The following is a 6,580-nucleotide window of genomic DNA, read 5'->3' as shown; positions in this document are numbered from 1 at the left end:
CAGTATCACTACGGAAGTAGATTGCCCCATCTTCCTTCCGAGAAGTGGCTGGTGGGTTTGAACTGCCAGCCTTCTGGTTAGCAGTCAAGTGCCTTTAGGCACTACACTACCAGAGCTCCTACCAAATCCATTAGGCTCTGATAAAATAGTTTGCCATTTGGGCATGCATTGTAAAGGGAAACATAGTACTCTGGACACAGTTCAAAATGATTACTTTTCCCATTCCCTTGCTAGAAGCATGAAAGAACTTTTCTCTGATCCTCAGAGTGAGAATCTGATATGGCTCCTAGAAGTAAAACTCATGAAAGTGTGGAGGTTCCTTTATGACTGTCCTTCCATCAGAGTTTTCAGCTTTCAAGCTAGTCCACACTGACAGCCTTCAGCAATTCAGTTACAGTTTAAGTGTTTCTACAGGTATTGGCTCCAGCTGTGGACTTTTGCTCCTGAGCTTCTGTTCCTAGTAAGCTGTGATTCTTTCTATCAGCCTGTCTCTTTTCTTTGAGGGGGTAGGGGCAGTTTTCCATATGATTTCAATTCTCTGATGGATGTAAGAAAAGTTGTTGATTTTAAGTTTGTTCAGCCTTTTCCTTGATGTAAGGATGAGAATGATGAATTCCAAGCTTTTTATGTGTCAGACCACAAACCAAAAGTCTCTTCTGCACACATCTTGAAGAGATGTAGCAAATGAGAGATTTAAATGGTAATGAGGTATGGCTGTTTTCTAATAACCAGAACTTCAAATTCCAGGTCAAACAAATGATCTCCCAATATGTTTCAATGCATTCATTATCTGTCTCCAGTCATCTCTGGTGAATGTATTTTCAATAAATTTTGGCTACTGAGTAGTGGGTAGCTGTTAATGATCCATTTATGATATGTTTGCTCAGTGGTGAAGGTGCTTTTAAATACCAAATACTACCTTTTGGTGGCATACGATGGACATTCAAATATATATTTTTGAATATTTAAGGACAGTTGGATCAACCAGGGTTAAAAGAGCCAAGGGAGGAACTTTCCAGGCAAAAGTACCAGTATGAGCAATGGTGAGAGAGCCCATAGAAGTTTTCAGGCCTAGCAATTTGTTCAGTTTGGCACAGATGCAGGGGCTTCGTGTTCAGATTCAAAAGAGGCTCTTACATCATGACAAGGAAGACGAAGGGGGCCTCTATCAAAAGACTTTAAGAGGCAAAAGAAACATGACTCTATAATTTGAAAACATATTTTGTGACTGGAAAGAGAACACATGAGGATGACACTAATGAGGGAGATTATTCTGAGGGCTGTTACAGCAGTCCAGGCACAAAACAATGAGGTCTGAACCAAGGCAGTAGGATTGTGGAGGAGGAAGCATAAATGGACCCAATAGATGGACCCAGTCCTCACAGTGGCTGGAATGATCCATTTAAAATCCAACTCACATCACATAATATCTCTACTCGAAATCCTCCCTTTGACTTTTCACCTCACTCAGAATAAAAGTTAAAGTTCTTTCTGATGTTTTTGGTTTAATGGGATTAGTTATGCTAAGTGGATCCTTGCTTTCCCCACTCTCCACCACTAACACAAATGCACAACTCACACATACTCACATATAACTTTGACCAGGGGAAGTGTACTATATTTGCTGGTGCCCATCTGGGTCACATGATCTGTTCCTGGGGAACACACTATATGAACATGGTGTTGTGGGATGGGGGTCTTCAAGTAGAAGTTGGATATCATTTCCAAAAGAAGATAAAGATGCCAAATAAGCAAATAAAAAATTCTCATTTAAACCTTTTCTTATATTCCTTATCTTGTTACCATTATCCTCCAAGGTGCTCAATTATTAAGATACTGTGTTTCCCCCCCTTCACTTCACTCCTATATCCTACATGGTACTTATTATTTATTATCCTCAATGATACTTATTATTTAATTATAATTATTGGGTCCATCTATGGAGCACACCTAGGTTTGTGCAGAAAAGCAAGCAAGGAGGTTATGTGCTAGAGCCCAGAGAACAAGGAGGACAGTAGGGGTTGTGAGGTCAGGTGGGCCAGTTTGTCTCCATGTGCCATAGAAAGAACTTTAACTTTTATTCTGAGTGAGGTGAAGGGTCAAAGGGAAGATTCTGAGTAGAGATGTTATATGATGTGACTTGGATTTTAAATGGATCATTCCAGCTGCTGTGAATAGTGTGTAGGTGCAAGAAGGGTATTAGAGAGACCAGTTAGGAGGCAAGTATAACAATAAAAAATTTCCCATTTGATTGAACAATAATAACAAAACAAGTCTTTGATGGTTTTGGTAAGAACATTGTCTTTTTTTTTTTTCCCTATTAGCCTAGAATTCTGAACTTACTAGAAGCAGACATGGGTAATGTCTCTCCTATACACAGTTACTTATTTTCTCCAAGCCAATTTCCTCATCTGTAAAAGCAAATAATGTTTTTTGTTTTTTGTCTTATAAGGCTACTGAGAGTATTTGCCAAAAGGATATTAAGTGGTGGTAGCTGTCATGATTGTTATTGCTGTCTGTAAAAGAAACTAAATAAATTAAACATGTATGTGAAGAGAGCTATAGATCCCCTTGTCAATCTCCTACCAGGTAAAATTTGTACTTTCTTTGTATCTAGTACTATACCTAGAACATATTTATTTCTGGCACTTGGGATGCCTTAATTCACTTATTTGTTTGCATGCCTTTTCCATCTAAAAGATTGTTAGTCATGGAAAAAGAAGTTCACACACAAAAAAGGGAACTTGGTGTATTCCTTTTTGTATTCCCATTGTCTGGTGCAGTACTTGGTACCAGAGAAGACACTCAATTGTTTGATGGATTCTGAAAAAAAACGTAAGATGAAGATACACAAATACTTATTCTCCTAGCCATCCCGAGGGGGTTCTAGTGGTGTAGTGCCTAAGGCATTTGACTGCTAACCAGAAGGCTGGTGGTTCAAACCCACCAGCCACTCCTCAGAAGGAAGGTTGGGAAATCTACTTCCATAGTGATACTGCCTTGGACCAAGGAGAGGTCGCTATGAGTTGAATCTGACTCAATGGCAATAGGTTTATCCATCCTGAAAGTATGATTGAAACCCCTTGCTTCTCTGATTAAATTTAGACCTGGCAAGGACATCACTAACCAACCCAGGCTGTTAAAAGACATTCAGAATGGGTTATTAAAAGATGTGTAATTGGCCTCTGTGATTTTCAGTTCTGGGCAGGGGATTAACAGCTTTCTAGTTCTCACCTTCCTCCCTGATGAAGCATCATCATACAGTGGAAACCCTGTCCATGTCTGCTTTGCCCCTGTGGCCTTTGCCTGTAGGAGTACTTAGTTTAAGGCTCACACTTCTCTTTTGTCCCTTCCCCATCTCCCTTGGGTCTTCCTTTCCCAGAGCCTTGACACCTTCTCCTTTATAGTAACAACATCTTTGACTGACTAAAGTGTTGCCTTTGCACTTGATGCAGCAGTACAATAAAGTCAAGCTCGTGTTTGCTGGAAGGGAAATCATGACATGCCTGAGGTTGGTACCCGACCAAAAATGCAAAGCAGTTTTTCTTCTGTGGAAAGATTTCTTAGAAAATATCAGTATTATATTAGAGAGCACATTCCATTAAAGTCATATTTATCTAATGAAAGTTCTATTAGCAACTTAGAAAGGAAATGGAGGGACCTCCGGTAAGATGGCAGAATAGGCAGACAAGCTACACAAACCCTCTTCAACAAAGAAAAGAGAAGCCAATTGACAGAGATACAGAAGATAATCTTGGAGCCCTGAGTTTTGAAAGGAAGTATACAGAAGTGTATTAGACACCAACTAGTGGAAAAATCTGAATGAAAACAGTGAGTACATAGACAGACAGAGCTGTGGACTGTCAGCTACTCTGATGGGACCAAGGGTGTCAGTAGTTCCAAGTGGTTTGGGACCTCAGCATTGATGTAAAGATCAGCCCTGATCACCAAGGGCTGCAGGGAGGACTGTGCTAGTATCCTAAGACTAGGAAGGGAAACAACAAGGAGGGAGACAACCGGAGCTGTGGACTTTTAGCTGTCCGGAGGGCACAGCCATTTTGATTGTTTATAAGTAGTGGCCATTTTGGATATTGAAGTGCAGCCATTTTGAATGTTTACAAGTGGTGACCATTTTGGATACTGAAAGTGACAGCATTCTCATTCGGATTCCAGGGAACTAAGAATAGGTTCCATTTGCCAAGGATGGCATGGACATATGGGAGGCTGACAACAGGAAAGAAGACAAGTGGTGAGTGTATAAATGCTGCCAACTAGTGAATAGAGGAGCACAGTACCTGCTCACGTAGATAACATCCAAACAAAACAAAGAAAATGAAACTTGTGGGCAAGTCATTCCAACATACATACACCAATTAAATATAAACATAAAAACATCACAAAGTCTCAGAGACAACAGAGCATCACTGTCCACACAAAGAAGCAAGATAAAGCAGGAGAAACAGGGGACAAGAATATAGACCCAGAACACATCTCTCAGGAAGAAGCAGCATTGAAACTCCCTGATAAGTAATTCAAAAGAATTCTATTTAGGTACCTTTAATGAATTAAGAGATAGATCAAGGAAAAGACTGACAAAATTGAAGAAAACACAGAGAAAACCCTACAACAATTTCAAAAGACATTTCAAGAACCAAATGACAAAATAAATGAAAAATTAGAAATTATACAAAATCTACATATAGAAATCCAGAAGATTAATACTAAATTTTCAGAAATAGATAACACATTGAACAGGCAAAGGAGTAGAACTGGATCAGTGAAAAACAAAATTATTGAGATTTGAAGTCAAATACCTCAATACTTCTTTGGAAAGGGATCAATCAGAAAAAAAGATCAAAACAAAATGAAGAAAGTCTAAGGTTCATGTGAGATACCATCAAAAGGAATAACCTATGTGTAATTGGAATTCCAGACCAGGAAGAGATGAATAAAACCACAGAGAAAATTGTCAAAGATTTGTTGGAAGAGAATTCCCTTGGTATGATGAAAGATGAGAATATATCCATTCAAGAAGTCCAATTAACCCCAAACAGGATAGTCCCCAAAAGAAAATCACTAAGACATATCACCATCAAACTCAAAAGACCAAAGACAAAGAAAGAATCAAAACCAAAGACAAAGAAAGAATCCTGAAAGCAGCATGGGAAAAACGAAAAATTACCTCCAAGGGGCAACCAATAAGACTAAACTCAGATTTTTTGGCAGAAACCTTACAGGCAAGAAGACAATGGGATGGTATATATAAAATATTGAAAGAGAAAAATTTCCAATCAAGAATTATATACCCAGCAAAATTGTCCCTCAAATATGATGATAAACTTAGTAGATTTTCAGATAAGCAGAAATTAACGGAATTTGTTAAAACCAGACCAACCTTACAAGACATGCTAAAGGGAGTCCATTGGACAGAGAATTAACAATAGCAAACAACAACTGACCATTAACCCAGTTATGGAAGTATCCACATTAAATAAGCCTACAAGATTGTAAACAGGGAACTAGAGACATCAATTGACAAATTAAGACAACTACAACCCAAAAAGAGGGGAAAATCTTGTGTAGTTATAAAACTTCTAAATGGTAGGTAAGTCAAAACAATTGCAAGATAGAATGGACTATTCTAAACATGGGTAGAAAATTATAAATCACAGGATAACCTCAAAGAAAAATGATAAACATTCACATCAAAATAAAAACGAAGACCAGCACAAATATTTGGCAAATACTAAAACAGTAGCAACAAAGGAAATGATAACATGATTCGCAAACAAAATGAGCTCGGCACAGAAAATTATATGGAACAAAGAAAGCAGCAACAGTATGAAAAAGCATATAACAAAATGACAGCAACCAATTCATACTTGTCGATGATTACACTGAATGTCGGTGGATTAAATGCACCACTCAAGAGACAGAGAGTTGCAAACTGGATAAGAAAAAATGACCCATCAATATGCTGTCTACAAGAAATACATCTTAGAGACAAGGACACAAGGACAAAAATAGACTAAAAATCAAAAGTTGGAAAAATGTATCAAGCAAATGGCAACCAAAAAAAGAGCAGGAGTAGCAATATTAATTTCTGATTAAATCAACTTTAAAACAAAAACCACCATAAGAGACAAGGTAAGACATTATATAATCATTAAAGTATCAGTTGAACAAGAGGACATAACAATAATATCTATGCACCTGCAAATAACAACATGCACCCAATGAAAGAGCCTCAAAATACATAAACCAGATTCTAACAGAATGAAAAGACAAATGAATGACTCCACAGTCATAGTAGGAGACTTTAATAAACAACTTTCAATCATAGATAGAACAACTGGAATGAAACTCCACAAAGACACAGAAGAATTAAACAATACAATCCACCAACTTGACCTTATAGACATCTGCATAGCACTTCACTGAACAGCACACTAAACATTCTTTTCCAGCGTACATGAAACATTGTCCAGGATAGACCATATGTTAGGCCACAAAGCAATCCTCAGTAAATTTAAAAACATTGAAATACTGCAAAGCATCTTCTCAGATCACAATGCTATCA

The 6,580-nt window shown here is 37.9% G+C and overlaps 1 protein-coding gene across 1 annotated transcript in view; it reads left to right on the top strand.

Moving 5' to 3' along the window:
* DLC1 (DLC1 Rho GTPase activating protein) overlaps nucleotides 1–6,580 on the top strand; it is a 606,782-nt gene that overhangs the window by 179,001 nt on the left and 421,201 nt on the right. The gene's annotated exons all lie outside the window — the stretch shown is intronic.

The sequence above is a fragment of the Orycteropus afer genome, unplaced genomic scaffold, assembly GCF_000298275.1.
Source record: "Orycteropus afer afer isolate SDZICR_OR568_19922 unplaced genomic scaffold, OryAfe1.0 scaffold00230, whole genome shotgun sequence".
NCBI classification, from domain to species: Eukaryota; Metazoa; Chordata; class Mammalia; order Tubulidentata; family Orycteropodidae; genus Orycteropus; species Orycteropus afer.
Note: the sequence above shows the minus strand (reverse complement) of the source record. Positions and strands in the feature narration are given on the sequence as shown.